At 37.5% G+C, this 19,901-nt stretch overlaps 1 protein-coding gene across 10 annotated transcripts in view; it reads left to right on the top strand.

Moving 5' to 3' along the window:
• Window positions 1-19,901, top strand: part of LOC121079132 — a 242,263-nt gene that overhangs the window by 178,104 nt on the left and 44,258 nt on the right. Inside the window, exon 12 of one of the 10 annotated variants that reach the window (XR_005824895.1) lies at window positions 1,068-1,097. The exons of 8 other annotated variants lie outside the window; for them this stretch is intronic. The gene's annotated coding sequence lies outside the window, so the exon portion shown is untranslated. Of the gene's footprint in view, window positions 1-1,067; window positions 1,098-15,740; window positions 15,860-19,901 lie in introns of those variants that run through there. One more of the 10 variants, XR_005824909.1, reaches the window with a different exon arrangement.

The raw sequence follows: 19,901 nt of genomic DNA on the forward strand, positions 1-19,901 counted from the left end.
TACCATGTGATCCAACTAATCACTCACTGCTCAAGTTTCAAATACAGAGATCTGTTCACAAACAAACTGTAAACCAAAACATATTTGAGCCAGAATAAAATAAACCAACGACTGTCTCCTTATTATGTTTCAGCCAAACCTCCTCTGAAACACCTGGTCCTGCCTCTCTGAGACACAATACTGGACTAGATAGCCTTAGGTTTCATCCTGCATGGCAGTTTCTGTTTTTACTGATATTTTGAAGTCTTGTCTGTCATAAAACTGTGTGCTTGTTTCTGTGCACAGAGCTGAGTTTCATACAGAATCAATACAGATGAAATTGTTTCTACTTGAATATTTAACAGACAGAAGAAAAACAAAAGCAGATTCTCAGCTAAGTATTGGTTTTTTCATGCCTCTGTACTCAGAATTGCACATCTCCAGGCTAGTGCAAAATGTACTTGAAAAGGCAGTATGGTTTTTAAGAGGCAATTTCATTCATGTGCTAGTACTTTTCACTATTGAAAATAATTTAATTCAGAGATATTACTCATAATGCCCAGAAGCAAATAATTGTTCTTGTGGTCCCTTTGTTTTAATCAATGAAAAAGTATATGAATGTGTACATTTTGAGAGAGGCCTTAAATGAAGCCATTCTTTAGAAGGGCTGTTTGTTTTTCAGTTCGGGTGTGCAAGAATATGGAGGAGTTTAGTACAAGTAATGAGAAAAAGATTGCTTGTGTAACTCAGTGTAATTAATGTGGCATTTTAGTACCCGAAAGGGTGTTTCTCTTCAGTTTATGTCAGTAACGGAAGCCCCCTGAACTTCTGTTTACTTCATCGGTAGATCTTCATTTGTGGTGTTTTTAATTAACAAGTCCTAAATTCACTCTAATTTTCTCTTCTTATGTAGTAATAGCTACTAGTCATCTACACTAAATCCTGTGGGTGACTTGGATGACAAAACTCTCTGAGGTTTTTATTTCTCCAGACTGGCTTTCTTCAGGGTGATAGTATCTACCTTTTCCCAGCAGGAAGTTATCATCAGAAATTCCCCCTCACTTCGATTGCACATTTATGTGTTCTAGGTCAGCTGCTGCTCCCACACAGTTACAACAGCTTCAGTAATGGCAGATCAAGACTTTTATATGCAAATCGCACCTTAGTATTGCCAGGAGCTGCCCCTGAAGACTGAAGGAGTTTACACTGCAATTGTTGAGAGAGGTGATTAGAGAAGAAAAATCCTGCCTTCGTTAGCGGGTCGGGACTGTGATCCCAGCATTGTGTATATTCACGAAGTCAGGATCCTCAGCTTTGTCTGCCTTTGAGTAACTCTGCCACCAAGCATTCTCTTTTTTTTTCTTCCTTATAGGAAAATGTGTGGTTTTTTTTGACCTTTTTGAATGAAATACAAGCCTTGAACAATAATTTCTAGTGTCGGTGGAATATACAGTGTCTCTTTCTGTGCTATGTCTGTAGACCTAGGAAAGTTTAACTGTATCATAGTCTCAAGCTAACTAACCAATTAAAATATTTTTAATACTTCATGTACAAAGTTCACATATTAAATTGCTAGCATATAGAGGCTTCAGTCTTGGAGCTACATCCAGACAGAGAAAGCCCTTGTTTCCAGACAGGACAGATTTTGACCAATCTTCGTACAAGCACAAGAGGCCACTTGCAGGGTCATGATCTCAGCAAACTTGGCAACTCTTTTCTCCTGCCATCCATCTTGCAAAGTTTGATAATTTTGTTAATGCTCCAGCTGTTGGATGTGATTATGAAAGAGCTCTTGCTTTCATGCTCTCTTTAATTTTGTAGCCTTAGTAGTTACGGATGACATTTTCAAAGACCGATTATAACTTCAAAATCTTGGATATTTTAAAAGTGTTTATGAAAGCAATATACAAGACTCAAAAGTAAGAACCAGTCTTCTTCCTCTCATAAATCTCATAATTTTTACAGCACTCTTCTGATTGTTGCTGTAGGGAGGAGGAAGCCTGAAAAATAGATTCATACCTAATTATTCTAAATTTACACCATTTTGAAGCAAGAATTGCAGGTGATTGTTTATTGTGCCTTTGTTCATCATTCTACATTCTGTTGTTTTCATGAGGAAATTGCCAAATGAACCATAAATTTTCACTCACCTGAAGTAGACCATGTGAGTATTTCAGAAGAAACATTTCACCAATTTAATTCTGTAGAGCTCCAAATTTACTTTTAAAAATTGGTCAGGCGCGTAAGAATAGGATAGTGTATGTAAAGTATTTCTTTCTCAAATACCTCCAGACAGTAGTATGTCAGAAATTACAGGAATTGTGAACTACAAGCCTCATCTTGGAACAGTGGAGCTGTAACTATTGTGGCTTTGGCATTTTCTCAAAATGAATAACTGGATGAGATACTAACTTGCTTCATGTTTTACAGTATCTTAAAATCTGTCATATGTCCAAAGGCTTAGTTTTAAGTAGTTTTTCCTGGAACATTTAAGGGAAAATTCATCTGAATATACCAGCAGTAGTATTTTGTAGTTTGAACTGAATATCTTAAGGAAGTTATTTTTATTACTGCATCTTTTATGTTTGAAGAGATATTTGTTTAATTTTCATAATATATAGCAAAAGTGAACAGCTGTTGTCTTAGTCATTCCTTAATAGCTTCATTTTTCTAACCCTCTCTTGGGATGTTTATACACACTATTGACAACTTTGATTTCTGATTCACTGGAATGCAACTAAGCAAATAATCAGAAAAAATGTCTGTAGGAAGGATGAGGAGGAAATGTTTCCTAAAAATGAGTTAAAATATTTTTCATCTTTTTTTTTACAGGTGCTTTGCAGGAAACACTAGCATCTATCATAGATTAAAAAAAGTGAAATTGTCAAGTTTTGTGTGCTAGTTCTGTCTGAAAATGATATATTCTAAAGTTTTGCATCCTGTTAACTCACGATGGTTTTAAAACAACAAAAAAGCTCCCTAGCAAGCATATCTAATTCTTCTTGAATAGACACTACACTGTAAAAAATTACATTAAAAGGAAGTTACTTACATTACAAAGTGAAACATATGAAAGCTAGGAAATGGCACATTTACAGGTCTAAATCTGTTCTGAAGATCTAATGTGGCAGGGGCCTGCTAGAAAATGATGGTACTTCAACGCATACTCATAGGTATGTCTTGGTCTCCTTAAGAATCAGTGACTGTAATGTGTTCTTCACACTTTTAAGAGTAAACACAAGAGAAGCCTCAACTATTGCAAGGTTTCGTTGCCTGTACACTTAATGGTGTCTCATGGAGCAGATGAAAAACATTACATTGGAGCTTCTCTGACTTCTGGATTGCTTGTTTGTGTTGCCTTACAAAATTCTGAATCCTGTTTGGGTTTTCTTTCCCCATTGTGATTCTTTGGTAAATGAGATCAGCTCTTAGGCTTGAGATTTGTCAGTCTGGTCTCACAGGACATGTGGTGCAATTCCTGCTGTGCGCTGCAAATGGACATCAAGCTAAATTCCAAAATACCCATCTAGTAGAAAAGAGTTTATTCACATCAATGATGAGACCAGACATACAGCTCTGTGTTTTGTCGTTTTTTTTTTTTTCTTTTGTATGTGTGTGTATTTCTATTCAATAAGAAGCATAAGTGGTTTTTTTTTTAAACAGAAAAATACAGCCCACATTTCACATTTATCTAATGATGTAATTCTTAGGGAGAAGTGGAAATCAGAGAATGGAGGCAGTAAGCAATATGCTATGAGGTATATAACACTAAGGACTTAGGACATAAACAGAGCATGTGCTTTGCTTCATAGTTCTTCATCGCTGAGTTTTGTTTTGTTTTGTTTTTTTTTTAAAAAAAAAAACTCCTCAGGTTTATTTTATAATTGTTTTGTACACCTTTCTTTCCGAGCTCTTTTGGTTGTTCATAGATTCTTGGTATGTGTGTATGTATAGACTTCTCGTATGTATGTAACATGCAATATGCAGAAGAAGAAAAAGTTGTAAGGAATGTATATGTGGGAAGAGTTTGGAGGGTGCCTTGGAGCATCCCTTCTCATTGCAGGACACAGTTTCCTAGGACATGATTTGTTTGGAGGCTTTCAGTTTTTCTCCACAAACTGATGTTTCTTCGTGTCTTTGGAGCCACTTCTTCAACTGAGACTCCAAATGTCTATAGTAGATGCAAGTGTGCTAGATCAGTCCCACTGAATGTACAGATGCCAGACTTATTGGGAGTGACACTAAAATTAATAAGTACACACTGCAATTTAAAGGATAATATTATGCAAATATTCCTAAGCATGACACATTAAAAGATAGTTACATTTTATACACATCCATTAATATTTTTCCTTGAATATCAAGTAAGTACTACCTCCCACCTGCCATCTCTCCTATATTTTCACTTGCTGTGATGGTTAGATGTCATAAACCTGTCATAATGCTGTGACTAGGCTTTTTGGTTCATAGAACCTTGCATACTCTGCATTTATCTTGTGCTCAGCATCTTTTAAACTGATTGCATATTTCAAACTGTACCAAAAAGCCATCTTTTTGTCATTTTTTTTTCTCCTATGGGGCAGATTCTGAATTGCTTTTGATAACTTTCTAGCATAGAGCCTTGCTTTATTTTGCCTCTAACAAGTATATCAAAAATAATTTTTAACAGGTTATGTTAAGTCCATCATGCACTCCTACTTCAGACTTACATTTATGCATATTACGGTGTCACTCGCTTTGGAAAGCAGGTAGCAAGTCTAGGTGCTTAGGCTTTGATGGTGGTGGTATTTAGCTCACAACCTACCTAAGCCACCATTTTAACAGCACTATTAAATCATAACAGTGGATTTCTTCCTCCCTGGACTTTTATCAGCAACTTAGGTCAGACTACCCTAATCACTTCCAGTACATCTTTAAAACTCTAAATCTACTCTTTCATATTAAAGAGAGAGAAAAAAAAAAAAAAAAAACAAAAAAAAAAAAAAAAAAAAAAACATCCACAGCAGCTTAAAAAAAATGTAAAGAATACTTAGGCCATATCCTCTTGCCCCCATCCCTGTCTGTCTGACACAAATACATACTTCCTGTTTGTTTTAGTTTATAAACATTTTCAATTCTTAACACCTGAATGTTAATGTTAGCATTTGACAACTAAGTAAACAGACAAATTGCCAAAGTCTATAAGCAGTCACAGTTCTTGTTGAATCTTAGTAGCATTTGAAATGTTAGTATTTTAATTTTCTGATCATGGCTGGCCATTAATGCCATTGTAGCTGTGCCCTTAAGTGCTATGATTTCTTTTCCCCCATCCAAAATTAAGAGCTTTTCTGAAGAAAGTATATGGCAGGTTGGTTTCTTCTTGCTGTTGGTTACATGGCATGGAGGCTTGGTAGGTTCGTTATAGGGAAGCAGCTTGCTGAAGATTTGAAAACTTGTTCCTGTTATAATACCAGCCCTGCCTTTTTGGTGAGTAGTAACAGGAAAGTCATGATCTCTATGACCATTTTGTAGCTGCAAGGGATAGGAAAGACATGTGAAGACCCATATGTATAACACACTGCACCAAACAGTTCCCTCCTCTCCTGTCATCCTTCACAAGGTGGTAACACCTTTTCCAAATTTTACTAGTGAATGTACTTTTTCACGTGAGTAGTCCCTTTATTTTCATAAATTCAATTTTATTGTGAAATACAGTGTATAATTCTTGATATTCTATTCACATGTACAGAAACAGTAACTCTAGGCTACAATTCACATGCATTCACTTAGATGAATCATATAAAAACAGTTATAGTCTAAAAGCACAAAACTGACAAAGACATCAAACTGAGAAATCTACTTACAGGGAAAGTCAGAAGTATTACGTAGATACTTAATAAATTAACTAATAGACTTGACTATAAGTCTGTACTAATGATGCACATAGCTGTAATGGCAACAGTATGAAAATGCGATTAGTAACATCATAGTCAGGTATGTCAATATTTACAGTTTAAGTAGCATTGATATCCTTTTACAAAATTGAAATGATTGGATTTTATCTCTAATCTGAACAAAATATATTTTATGGAACATAGCATTTTCTAAAGTTTTTCTGTCCAAATTTATTTTAAATGTAACTTTAAGGTCCTCATTTTTCTAGCAGAGAAAGGATCACAAGCTACACTGGAAAATGAAAAATTCTGAATAAATATTATTATATAATTATATACAGTTATTGGATTTATGTTTAAAATAATGGAAATATACATGTGGAATATAGATAAAAGATTGTTACTTATGATAAAATTTTATCATCTGATACCTTGATTCAGCAAAACCCAAACATTTTTGGTTATACGTCTGCTGAGGTTTTCATGTTTATACTCCAGTTAGGAAGAAGGACTCCTGAAGCGCTGATATCAGAAGTGAAAAAATGATAGAAATCTTGACATCTAAGTACGTTTGATATTTTGAAGGGAACACACTGAAAAAGAGAAAGAAAGTGTTTAGATTAGACTAGCTTCCAACAGCAAAAGGTAAATAAGAAAGAGAAAGTGGCTGGGTATAATCCAAATAAACCTGGTTGGTGATGAGAAGTTATGAAATATAGATGATATAGATCATGGAGTAATTTTTTCACAGTCAGCATTTTAGCAGGAACAAGGAGATTAATTAAACTTTATATTAAAATAAACAGTAGGTATCTATGTGGTTAAGTATTTGAATAGCAACTGAATATTCCTAAAAGTTGTACGATATTATCAGTATAATAGACTTGATTATACAGAGTAGAAGAATTCATGTTAACCATGCTGTCATTTAAATAGTACATCACAGATGTGCTCCTGGGAAATAAGTTCCCTCAAAGCACAGAAATCCAAATGGTGAGAGAAGATAAAAATGAACAATGAAAATACTTTATTCCATGTAGGTTATTATACTGCTCTTATCATCATAATATCTGATTACTTTCCGGTGGTGCATTAAACTATGGGATTAGCATCTGCTGCTTAGTGCTCTGCTTTTGCATGGTGATTCATGTAGGTTTGGGGAAGGAGAAATAGGGAAGCTGTGAAAACTTTCTTAAATGTTAACAAATTCTGCATGTGGAAATATAAAATAAAAGAGGTGGAACGAAATAGCAATAATGATGAAAATCGTATCCAGTTAGGTGAAAGAGAACAGATTTGCATGTGTTGGCTGACACTGCAGACTTTTGGAAGGCTACTAAACGGGGCTGCCATTTGATCCATGAATGTTGCTATCTCTTTCAAGAGTAGTTCAGAAATGTCTAAGAGACTATTAAAAGACATAATTACCTATAAAAAAAGGTCAGAATTTTTGGCTAGTGGACTTTAATCAACCTCATTTTTCATTTGGGAAGGAAAAAAAGTTTCCAAAATCTTATAATCTTTGTAATTCTGTAAGCTTGTTTCCAGAGCAGGAGGAGTTTGAGAGAGCCCTCCATTTGGTAAAGCACTGTTCTGTCCAGCAAGGAATTCTGGTAGCTGGGGAGCTGGCTACCTTGTGTTCTAGTGGTGCAGTGCTGAAGAGAGACTTAGAAAACCTGCATGCACAATATACTCAAAATATTAAAGGAATAAGAGGCAAATCCTGTTTGCTAAAAAAGCTAAAAAATAAAGCAGTGTTCATTCAGTACATGGAAAAAGCTAGAGATTTAAAATGCATAAACAGGCAGAGGCTGAGGCAATTTGAACACTACAGAGTAAAAAGATATCAAACAATTAAAGGCACTCTTTCCACCAAATATAAAGGGAATTTTATGATATTTCAAAAAGCTTTGCAATTCTCATGTACTTTTCCTAAAATTTTCTGGAGATAGCTCCAAGAAAATTCTATTTTAAAGTAAAGATCTTGTACTACTTTTAAGAGAGTAATGAAATGAATAAATGAGTTTTTGAAAAAAAAAATCATACACAAAATGTATTTTTAAAATACCTGTGCACAGTATGTGTTAAAAAAATGGCCAACTAATTAAATGAATAATTCTTCGTTGAAGATACCAGACTTTAAAATTTCTTGATAATTTTATTTAAATCCATATCTAACCTACCTAGTGAGAACAGGATCTCTTTGCATTGTTTTTATTTTGTGTTAGAGGTTATTCTGTAATTGTGACAATTGTCTTTCTCACAGCTATTACACATTTCTAAGTTATGTCAAACAAGAAATTGAAATTTCACTTTGTAACTTTTTCTTTAACTGGAAAAAGCATCACATTTGAAATTACATTGTTCATCCCATCAAATACTTTAATTCATAAAACAATGCAGGACTTGAACTTAGACCCAAATATCTTATAAAAATTGGTCTGGATTTTTACCTAAATCATTTTATGCCAAATAATGTTTTCACAAATCCTGGAAAGGCAAAGCAACGTAATTCATTAGATAGAAGAGACATTATTTACTGCTTTGAGTGAAATAAGATACTTAAGAGTTAAAATAAATAATTTGTAACTTTTAGAGGTCAACTATTGATGGTCTAGCTTCACTCACAGTGTAGGTGGACTGGTATTCACATCCAGAGATATCATCAATAGATTGATACCTCTATTGTTAAGCATCATACAAGAATAGTACCTTCAGAAATTCACAGTGTGAACTTGCCTGAAATTTGTATGGTTGCTACCTAAACATTTTGGCAAACTTCATGAATTGCACTATACAACCTGACATCAGGAGCAGAATCTCATTTATTGAAGAGATGAACCCTAATTTGCAACAACTTATTGATTATCCTTCCTCTCCAGGAGAAGTAAGTATGCATTCTATTGGTAATGGTTTCTTACAGTAACATGGAGACAATACCACAGGTGAAAAAACAAGACTACTCATCGGCTAAATAACTCTCTTTGATAAAGCCCACAGATCCACACTCTCTCTGGTATGGTCTCCGCTCCAGTACATGATTTGAAGGACAGCTTTCTGAGAGAGAAAAAGGGTGTGAGAGGGGTGAAACTCTGTCATACACTGTATTCAGGAGACTAACACGTTTCTCAGTGCCAAGCAATATTTTGACAAGTGTTCTTTGGCTATGTATGTGTGGGCATGTGCACAAACTATAGTATCTACAGAGTAGCTCAGGATGGACAATACAGCTGAAGAGTAAGAATTACCATTTGTAAGTATTTTTTTTAAAGATTAAAAGTAATGAGGGGACTTAGGTCGCATATCAGTGACTCAACAAATGCAGACTTTTGGGGATGAGTTGCCAAAATAACTTAAAATATTTTTTATAAACGAGTTTGAGATGCGTAGTTTTTCTCCCAGAAGAAAAGAAGAGCTTTCAGAATGAAAACCACAACAGGAGGTTTGAATGAAATAGTGCTGTGGTAGAAAGGCTTGTTTGGCAAAAATGTTTATTTCCTACAATAAATTTTGCTTACAAATGCTTAGCGATTAGGATTTACATCATGACTGACAATGTATAAAATTTTTGCCTCAGTCTTCACTGGCAAGAGCTCCAGCCACATAGCCCAGAAGGCACAGGCAGGGTCTGGGAGAATAAAGAACCACCCATTGTAGGAAGATCAGGTCTGAGACCATCTAAGGAACCTAAAGGTATACAGTGTAAAATAAGGAGGTGATTGGTGACAGCCAACATAGTTTCACTAAGGGCAGATCGTGCCTGACAAATCTGGTGACCTTCTACAATGGGGTTACGACATTGGTGAATAGGGGAAGAGCAACTGACATCATCTACCTGAACTTGTGCAAAGCATTTGATACTGTCCTGCATGATAGCCTTATCTTATTGGAGAGACATGGATTTGGCAGATGGGCCACTAGGTAGGTAAGGAATTCGCTGGATGTTTGCACTCAAAGAGTTGCGGTCAATGGCTCAATGTCCAAGTGGAGATCAGTGATGAGCGGTGTTCCTCAGGGGTGCGTGTTGGACCAGTGCTGTTTAACATCTTTGTCAGCAACATGGACAATGAGATCAAGTGCACTCTCAGCAAGTTTGCAAATGACACCAATTTGTGTGGTGCAGTCGACACACTGGAGAGAAGGGATGCCATCCAGAGGGACCTGGGCAGGCTTGAGAGGTGGGCCTGTGTGAACCTCATGAAGTTCAACAAGGCCAAGTGCAAATTCCTGGGCCAGAGCAATCTAAAGCATAAATACAGGCTGAGAAGGGAATGGATTGAGTGCACGTCTGATGAAAAGGACCTGGGAGTGTTGGTTGATGAGAGAGAAGATCAACATGAGCTGGCAATGTGTGCTTGCGGCCCAGAAAGCCAACCATATCCTGGGCTGCATCAAAAGAAGTGAGGCAGGGCGAAGGAGATGATTGTCCCCCTCTTCTCTGCTCTCATGAGACCCCACCTGGAGCACTGCATTCAACTCTGGGGCCCCCAGCACAAGGACATGGATGTATTAGCATGAGTCCAGAGGATGGCCACGAGGATGACCAAAGGGTTGGAGCACCTCTCCTATGAAGACAGGCTGAGGGAGTTGGGGTTGTTCAGTCTGGAGAAGAGGCTTTGGGGAAACCTTATATCAGCCTTGCAGTACCTAAAGGGAGCCTACAGGAAATCAGGAGAGCTACTCTTTGTCAGGGAATGTAGTGATAGCACAAAGGGTAATGATTTTAAATTAAAAATAAAAATAAAAAAATAATTAAAAAGTAGATTAGATATTAGGAAGAAATTTTACATGAGTAGGGTGTTGAGGAACTGGAACGGGTTACCCAGACAAGTTGTTTAAGGTGAGGTGGTAGGGCTTTGAGCAGCCTGGTCTAGTGGGAGATGTCCTTACCCATGGAAGGAGGGGTTGGAACTAGATGATCTTTAAGGTCTCTTCCAATTCAAATCATTCTATGATTCTCTGATACAAATACTGTATTCCTTTAAAAAAAAAAAAGTCTACTATGTTGCCATATCTTTTGAGAGCAAAGCAGTACTTCTGCTTATTTATTTGGATTGTTAGGGCATCCCAGGCTCTTTGTTAGGCATAGAGACACCCATGAACGTCCTGAACAAGAAAGATAGCTGATGCCATTGAAGACAGAAGGAAGTTGACAAATGGGAAAGTAGATCAGGGGAATGAGCAGGCACATTATATGGTTCCCCACATATATATAGGAGGAGCCACTTGGCTATTTGAAACTGCTACAAGTTGCCAGTAGGTATCAGCAGAAGATATTGATCTGAGGTGAAAGGTGACATATTGATGGATGTTTTAGTTCATATTAATGTTATATGCTACTGGTTTGGTCATCTCTAAAGGCCTTGGTGAAGAATGGGATTTCCAGTGCTCTAGTGTTTTATGTTTTCATAATTAAAAACAGCATCTGCTATAGGTGGCTTTGATTTTTAAAGCTCCTGTGCTCAAGAAACTTGTGCATGCTTGGTTGTATTGTTATGGATGGTTCCCCTAATTTCAGTGAGAAGGCTAGTTGTAGTAAAGATGAATACAAGTAGAAGAATTTGCGTGATAAAGGCCTAGATACAGATCAGCTCCTCTCCCAGAGTATGGAAATAACAGATTCATCACTGGACATACTGAATCAAGGACATGCTTACTGCATACTTTGTGCCCATCATGACATTCTATAGTTTATTTTGTAAAAAATCATGCAGGAAATTGGCATTCTTTATGAAAGTTTCTCTTAAATTCCCGATTCCATGGCTGTTAATCCCCCGAGGACAGAACTAGATTCTGTTTGCAGAACTTAACTGCATTTTAACTAAAGGACTGTTTTCTACATGTTTCATTCTGCTTCTCCCCTGCTTGATAGAAGTTATCCGGAAACGCATTCCAGAAATCTGGTTGCTCTGTTTCATGTTCTGCAAGCGTTGGTTACCATAGTGTTTTAGAAAAATACCTTTTCAGGAAGCAGATATATAATCAAATATAGTCTGCTGAAGTTGTGCTGAATGAACCATCTGTTAACAAATTGAAAGTAACGTATTTGTAGATGAAATGATTCGTACACTTTAATTTCCTGTTACAATTGGAGAAATAAAAAAGAGGGCATGAGAATATCTTTAGAAGCATCCGTGTATGTACCCTGAAGCTGCCTACCCTTTGAATACACCTGGTTATGAATGTCATGTGGCAGTGTAATAAACTGACCTTCTTCAACAACCAAGTCTTTCTAGAAAGCAAACCAGACAGTACCTGCCACCTAGACTGCACATTTCTGCAGATACTCTATCTCTGAGCCACTGGAACAATTAATGCCTCCTAGTTATTAAGCCAGGATGTGCCCAGTACTGATCAAAATGCAGTACATCTATATTGGATCACTCATATTTAAAATAAAGGCCACTTTACATGTTGTTGTTTTAATAATGAATGTAAATTCCCATCTTTGATCCTGAAGAACTAGGCATTATACAAATTTAGAGTAAAATCACTTTAATGTCCTTAAGTCCATAAAGGCTATGTAAACATCTGCAAGTAGTTTAGAATTCCAGGAAGATGTTGAAACAAGATTGAAGTACTCTTGTCACAATTTTTAAATAACAAATAAAGGTTTTCTGCTTATTACTAGGGAAGATAAAAACACCTTCTAGGTACATGACCCTTCTTGGTCCTCTGAAATCTCTTTGGTGCTGTTCAGGCATTCAATAAACAGAATTTCAGACCAGTAAATAATGGAATATGCTATCTGTGTTTTTTGTCATTGATTTTTTTTTTTCCAGTGGTTCAGTATATTTCAAGCTCTCCAATAGTCATTCTGCACTTATTTGTAGTCTGTTACCCTTTGTGCAAGGCGGCAGCTTTGGCTGTCAAGTGTGAACTAAAACCATCTCTTAAGCTCAAGTGTGTTTTCAGCTAATCTGTGGTAATGCTGGCTGTGATGCAGCTCCTGTCTCCCCATCAAGAAAGCAGTGTGATGTTAACATAAAATTCACTGTGTTATTTATTCTCTGGGGCAGCAGGTATATGTAATATCACGAAATGCAATGAGCTGTGATGTCACAAATCATATGAATTCATGAGTCATTACTAAATTGTTGGACTGCTGAATTTGTGTTTATTAAGTACACACAATGTTTGATATTCATTTTCTATAAAGCACTTCAGGAGTTTTTGAAAAAAATGTTCTTAATTGATTTACCAAATCAAAACTTTGGTGTAATAATTGCCTCTTTTTTAGCAAAGTTTTAATTGGAAATATTTTCTCAAGTACTGAACTTCTGATAAAGATGAACAATGACCAAGTAACCAAGGACCTGGTAGCAAAGAAACTCAACTGACTTCATGAAAGCTCATATTATTGCTGAGTGCTCTGTGCCAATTTGAATTTCACATAATGTGGAAATGTAATCTGATGAAGATTTTGAGTTACACGTGCTCTACATGTCCTGAAAAGCAAGCTAACATAAGTAGCAATGCTCTAATTGGAACATGAATTTTCCATTTTTCCTGTGAGTTATTACTTACAAACAACATGATGTCTCTTTTATCATGACACCAGAAAACAATAGTGTACTTTTTGTTTGTTTAATTTTGTCAGAAAATGCTGATTCATTGAAAACAAAGCTGCTTGCATTTGAACAATTCCCAATCGCAAAAAACATTGGAAAAGTGTGTTGCAAAAGATAGTGCCTAGACATTTTCAATGACTGAAGTCCTTTTTTTTTTTTTTTTTTTTTTTTTTTGGTATTTTAAATAAGTTTTCAGGCCTGTAACCTACTTTTAATGTATAAATAGTTCCCCTCCCCACAATCCAATAACCTGTAAATTATACATGTATAGTGGAAGCAGGAGTTAAGATCCAGAGTCCTCTCTCCTGCCTTTGATCACTCATAGCCTGCTCAATCTTCCGAGAAGGCTCCATGCCTTTGATCTCTTCTGCGTCCGTCTCCGTGTTGTTCAGGTTATCTGAGGATGTTTATTGTCTTGAGGTGTAGGTTTTACTCACAAAATTATGCCAATTCAAACTACAAAATTGGAAAGTGTAGCCATTTGTACTAAAAATATCAAAGAAGTAAAAAATATAGGATGAATATTTAAAACATTTTAATGTATAACGAGTTAATTGCTCCAATATAAAAAATTTAAAATCTAGATTGGAGGGTTTGTGCAATTTGAAGTGAGATTATTTTGCTGACTCTAAAATTTGCAGTAGGGAAATTGAAAACTGAGATATAAAAAACTGTTTCCTGTCCAGTTTTAATCAGTTTTGCTTCAAAACGAATTGATTCTTTAGTCTGCTGAATCAAAACATGTCTTACATTGGGCTATAAGGCACATGTTCTTTCTTTTCAACTTAGAGTTATGGCCTACCCAGATATTTTGGCTAACAGAACTCAACCTGCTAAGAATGTAACACAGAGAAGTGCATGCACAGGCCTCATATTTTTGTAATTAAATTACCAAAAAAATGTGTGGTGTTTTTGGATATGTGCACGTATATACCTACCTGCAGGTGATGGTTTGGAAAATACTGTCCAGATTTGTAAGAATATAAGTACCTAAAGATGTATGTAACTTCCTTCCTGAAATAATTAAGAATGTTTCAAAAATACTTATTTTCTGTTTTTGCCCGAGAACACTACTCTGTGGCATTTTGAGGTGTGATGCCATATTCAGTTATAGCAAGTAGAGTGATGGATGACACACAGCACATACTCTACTGAAGGCTACTTTTGGCTAAAGGCAGCTAAATGAAATGCTCCTTTAAATAACATTGCATACGATTTCATTTTAAGTTCTTGAGCAACCAGGATTCATACAAGGTTGTATAGGAAAAGTATGTATGAGTAACATAAAAATTGTTTATCATTCATTAAGAAATCAATGGTATGAAGAACATCCTTGCAGCATCTTTATTTTCCTGGGTTATATACAGATCAAGAATGAGTCCTAGGAAAATAAGTGGCCGTGGAGGACCCTTTCTACACAATCTGGTGTACAGTTGGGAACAGGAAGGCATCTATGCATTCCCCTGAGTTATGTTTGTGTGCTCCCATATCCATGAGAAATTTTCATTTTGAAGCTTGGGACAGAATTGGTGTTGTGAAGATGTTCCCTGGTTATGTTTTCATGCAACTCAGCTAAGCGCTGCAGCAATATTTGAAGGGGAGCATAGGCATGGGAGTTACACTGGGAGAGGTCTAGGCATTAAGTATGCTGCTAAATCAGAAATTAGTAAAGCATATTCTGGCTGTGCTTGCCCTTGTTTTGAAGAGGTGTTAGTGAAAGATGTCGACATTGTTTTATTAATCAGAAGTAGAAGGAATGTAAATAATTATTTGGTGTTTACTCACTTTGCTACCTAGTTCTCTTTCCTCCTCCTCCAGTGACATTTTCCAGGAACTAGATCAAGGTAACTTCAGATTTTTGTTTTCAGAGGTAGTGGTCAAGATGATGGAAACTGTGTAGGCAGTATTTAGAAATTATCTAATTCAAGCTATTACTTAAGATTCAATGCAGAGTAGTTAACACTGAGCAATGTAAGATATTCCATCATGTATTAAGGATAAATGATTTAGGAAAAGAACCTAAGTTTGGTATCTTTGGCTCTAGAACTGGAAAAACACCTAACTGCCATGCTGCTTATGCTTTTAGAAGAGTGACGCACTACAACTTTTTAAATTTGGGAAATATATGTGTGTCAGAATTTTTATCTGATGAATAGTGATAATAATGCTTGTCTGTATTTGCATTTAGGCCTGCAAGAGACAAATGAGGTAAAGAGCACATAAGAAGAGTTTTTATATGTCTAGGATTTGGTGTATGTGAGGGAATTGAATGCTTCACCTCTTGATTTGAACTTTTTTTATGTTTATGGAATAACAGTGGTGAAATAAACAGAAGATGAAGCAAGTATGTTGAAGGAAATGTGTGTGACAATGCTCTTCCTATCATCACGTTTGGTTTGATGTTTTATACCACCACAGCATTTTTACCTGTCTGAGGTACTGTCTTGTTGTTTGTGGAGAAAATGCCACATCTTTCTGTGCCTGAATGATCACCCCTAAGGACCTAAGTTTCTTAGAAAAGTGGAATAAAGATAGAGTCTGCTTTTTGCTTTGGCCTCATTATGAGCTTATGTCAGTCCCAGCCCTCCTCCGGCACCACAGCCATGCTGCTTATTCTACCACAATTGCACTTCGCCATGAACAAAGAAGGGTTGTTCCCATCTGCAATGTTTGATTTTTTCATGCTGCAAAATAGTTGTTGGAAAATGCTCATTTGAATTTTCAGTAGCTGTTTCAATTTGTTATATTTGCATCCTTTTCTCTTTATGAATATCTGCACTTTTAAGGAAATAGCTGGTCTTAAAGTCTGTGAAGAATGCTTTTCTTGCATGAACAGGAACATTTGCTGTGCATTACTCATTTTTTTGCTATCAATTTTAAAATATTTTCTTCTGTAGTAGCAAAGCAGAAAGAAGGTTGTGAAGTTCAGGTGTCCAGCCAGAGTCAAAGAGACAAGATAATTTATAAATTTGTAAGTAAATAGGCTGCAGATAATGCGGTGACAAGTTTAGAGGAGAAGAAACTTAATAAAAGCAAGAATGTTGATGAAAATTTCAGGAACAGGAAAATTTTAGTTAAATTTATGATGAATGACATGTCTGGCTCTTACCATGGAGCATCTTGCTTAAGTCTCTTAATTTGGTGGTGTTAACCTTAAGGCAGAAAAAATGGGAAGGCACAGTGCCATTTGAAAATAACATGAAAGTAGCAAGCAGATGATAAATTTTCATTTGCATGCATTTTGCAAATAATTTTTATCACCTCTATATACTAGAGCCTTTAAGAGTATGCTCTGCAAAACAAGACCGTTTTATTGTGAAGTGTTATGCCATGCAATACAGTATATTAAAGTTAGCCAGAAACATGTAATATATCCAGTACTTGCATTTCCTCTTTGCTTTGTGTGTTTTCAACTTTTAACTTGTAGAAATTGCAGTTATATGTTTGTTCATAAATACAAAACTAGCAAATACACAAAAGAGTAGACATTGCCTTCCTCAGTCATTCCCTCTCCTTTCTCTCTGAGAGGGCTGCTATGTTTCTTTCCTGATCTCTCCTCTGCTTTTCTCTCATGCAGGGTGCCATTGCTCAGAGAAGGCTCCATTTTTTTTCTGTTCCAATTAGTTTACAAACTGCCTGCTGAGCTAGGAAGGCTGGGGTACTCAGTACAGACTCAGAAACCCTCAGATGTCTCTTTGCCTTCCCTTTCCCTCCTTCAGGGCAATGTCAGAACCAGTCCCCTCTCCTCCAGTGGAGAGGTCCAGTGCCACCTCCCTCCACCTGGCCGCCTGGCCTGCTGCAGCTGCAGGTGAACAAGGCCAGACGCTCTGGCAGATGTGTCTTTTTGGTTCCTTTTGCGTCATCCTTGTATCAGTTCATAGGCAAAACACTCTGAGATCCATCTACATCTGTAATTGTTGCTGGGCCCATATGCAAGTGATTTTTTCAGCAGGATTTTAACATTCTGTTTTTGAATATTGGTGAGGCGAGTGCTCCGTTGTGGGGACTAGCCACATGCTGAAATGCTTTTTGACATGGGAAAGTAAAAGTGACTGTGCAGAATTTGATGCATGTTGCTTCTCAAAAGCTGCTGCTCAAATTTACCTAGCTCAGACTGTGTATTACTTGTAGCAATAATACTGGAAAATGCCCTTCAAAGATCTGAAAGTCAGGCTGTTCTCTTGTCCTTTTACATACCATCACTGATAATAATAGCAGTAAATTTGAACAGAATATACATTCATTGTAGTTCGGTTGGAGATTTCTACTCAGTTTTAATGGAACCACTGTTGTCACCTTGGATCAAAATACCATGCGGGTTCAGAGGTTACACCCTCGTCAGTGGCTTATTCGAAGACAACGATGTATTTTGGCTTAAATGTTTTTATGGCTGATGGAAAAATGTGAGATGGAGTGAGCTGAGCTTGATTCCCCCATGCCCTGTTAGAAGAAAAAATAATAATAATAATAAATTAAAAAAAAAAAATCTGTTTTGATTTGTTGACTCAAATCAGTAGGAAAACTATCAAAGTGATAAAAAGTGGAATCCCGAGTTGTTGTTGCTACATAATTGTTAATTAAAGACAGATGAATTGGGTTTCTGAGTTTTATGAGCCTGCAGAAAAGCATTTAGTTTTAAATAATTGGAAAGCTTATTTAATCTGGAAGACCTTTGTGGGAGAACCCACCAGGTCTCATTTTCATAGCTGAAGCGTCACACCGTGCAGATGCTGCTCGCGGCCCCTGGAAGTTAGGGCCACCAGCTAGCTCCCTGCTCTGGGACCACAGTGGCAAGGAGCCGGGGCGAGGAGCAGCATTTTTAGCTGCTGGTGGTGCCCAGGCAGCCTCCTGCAGCTGGCAGGGAAAAGAAAAGCATCATCTCTGGATTCAGAACCACGTGGGCAGCATTTCAATCAGAAAGGCCATTTGGGAAAGTTTACACCGTGTCACGGTATCGAGGGCTTTCCTACTGCTGCTAGCCCTCAAAAAGCTCCAGATCTGGAAAAGAGAGGAACTCAAGCCTGGGTTGATTTTCTGACACAAGCCCCTCCGCTGACAGGCAGCTCCCATCCTTTGGCTGGATCGGGCCCTGCTCAGGAGTGCCGATCCGACCTGGCAGGAGGAGCGGGTCGTCTCCCATCCTCCTGCATCCTCTGCCTCCATCCTGCCTGCACTGTGGTGGCACCCTGGGGGCTGCTCCCAGTCCCCTCCACCCAGCCCACTTCACCCTTCCCCACACAGAGACTGCCCTGAATGCAATCCTTATCCCTGCCATGCTGACCCTCCCCAAAACCCCATCCAGCTAGGGGTGCAGGCAGCCCCGACAGCCCTTTGGCCTGCAAGGGAAGCATGGCCATTGTGGCCATCTTGCTGTGCCTCAAGGCCCCTTTCTCACACTTTTATCCTTCTATAATGAGCCTTCGATCTCCTCCAGATAAACGCAGTGAAACTGGAAAGAACAGCAAAAGTAAACATGGCAGCAGCAGAGCTGGGTGGCTGCTGCCCGTGGTGTCCCTGGGAATGGTTTTTCCTGTCTTCCTGCCGCGGTTTCCAGCCTGTCGTCTTCCACTTTGTTTGCCATTCCTTAATTTCTAGCCGTAAGCTCTTTTGCATGCACCCTCCTCTTCACAGCACATTTGTGCAACTGTCTGCAGATGCTAATAGGTAGAGAGACTCCTCCCATGGCTCTGTTTTTATTAAATGTGGAGATCAGACAAATTACCACATTTTTAACATCTCTTTTGTGGTAGCTATTAAGCTTTCTGGTGTAGAAGCACCAAGCAGATTTTTGTTCATTTATTCACTACACAGCCCCATAGATAAATTCTTCTGTGTAAGCTTTTTGGGTGCTGGGAGGACGTGTATTCATTGCTCAGTATTTTACGTGGTATTTTCATTTGGAAGTGACATTTTGTGTGACATTTTACTTTAGAACAATAGATGGGCAATATCGAAATTTCAAGTCTGAAGCAGAGGAGTTATGTCTATTACTTAGTCTATTTAATAAGTTGCATCTTTTATAAATTCTTGTCTGATTTTGTCTTTTCAAGAAATCTGGTTTGAATGTATTTTGAAAACAGGAGGGTGCTGATGGGTCTCAAATGCGCTGGCTTACAAACTTGCAGAGCAGCTGTCCTACTCACTAGTGACGATAAGAGGGCTCAGATGAAGGGGTTTGTGCTGCTGGAAACACAACCAGCTTTCTCAGGAGGCTGCTTTGAGGAAGATTGCAGCAATATTGCATCCCCACTGTTACTGGTGGGTATTGCTGCATGCATGTATAATTTGTGCCAGATAAAATCAGGAGGTAATAAAGGGAGGTAAAAAGAAGAGATGAGAGATCTGTCATGTACTTTTTTTTTTTTTTCTTAAGGAGAAAAAATGTCCCGGGGATGCTGCATTAACTCAGCGAAAAACGAGTGCTGCTTTAAATCAGAAAACTTGCACTGCACCAAGTCCTTTAGTTTGGGAACCATTT

Source organism: Cygnus olor, chromosome 1, assembly GCF_009769625.2.
Source record: "Cygnus olor isolate bCygOlo1 chromosome 1, bCygOlo1.pri.v2, whole genome shotgun sequence".
In the NCBI taxonomy this organism is placed as follows: domain Eukaryota; kingdom Metazoa; phylum Chordata; class Aves; order Anseriformes; family Anatidae; genus Cygnus; species Cygnus olor.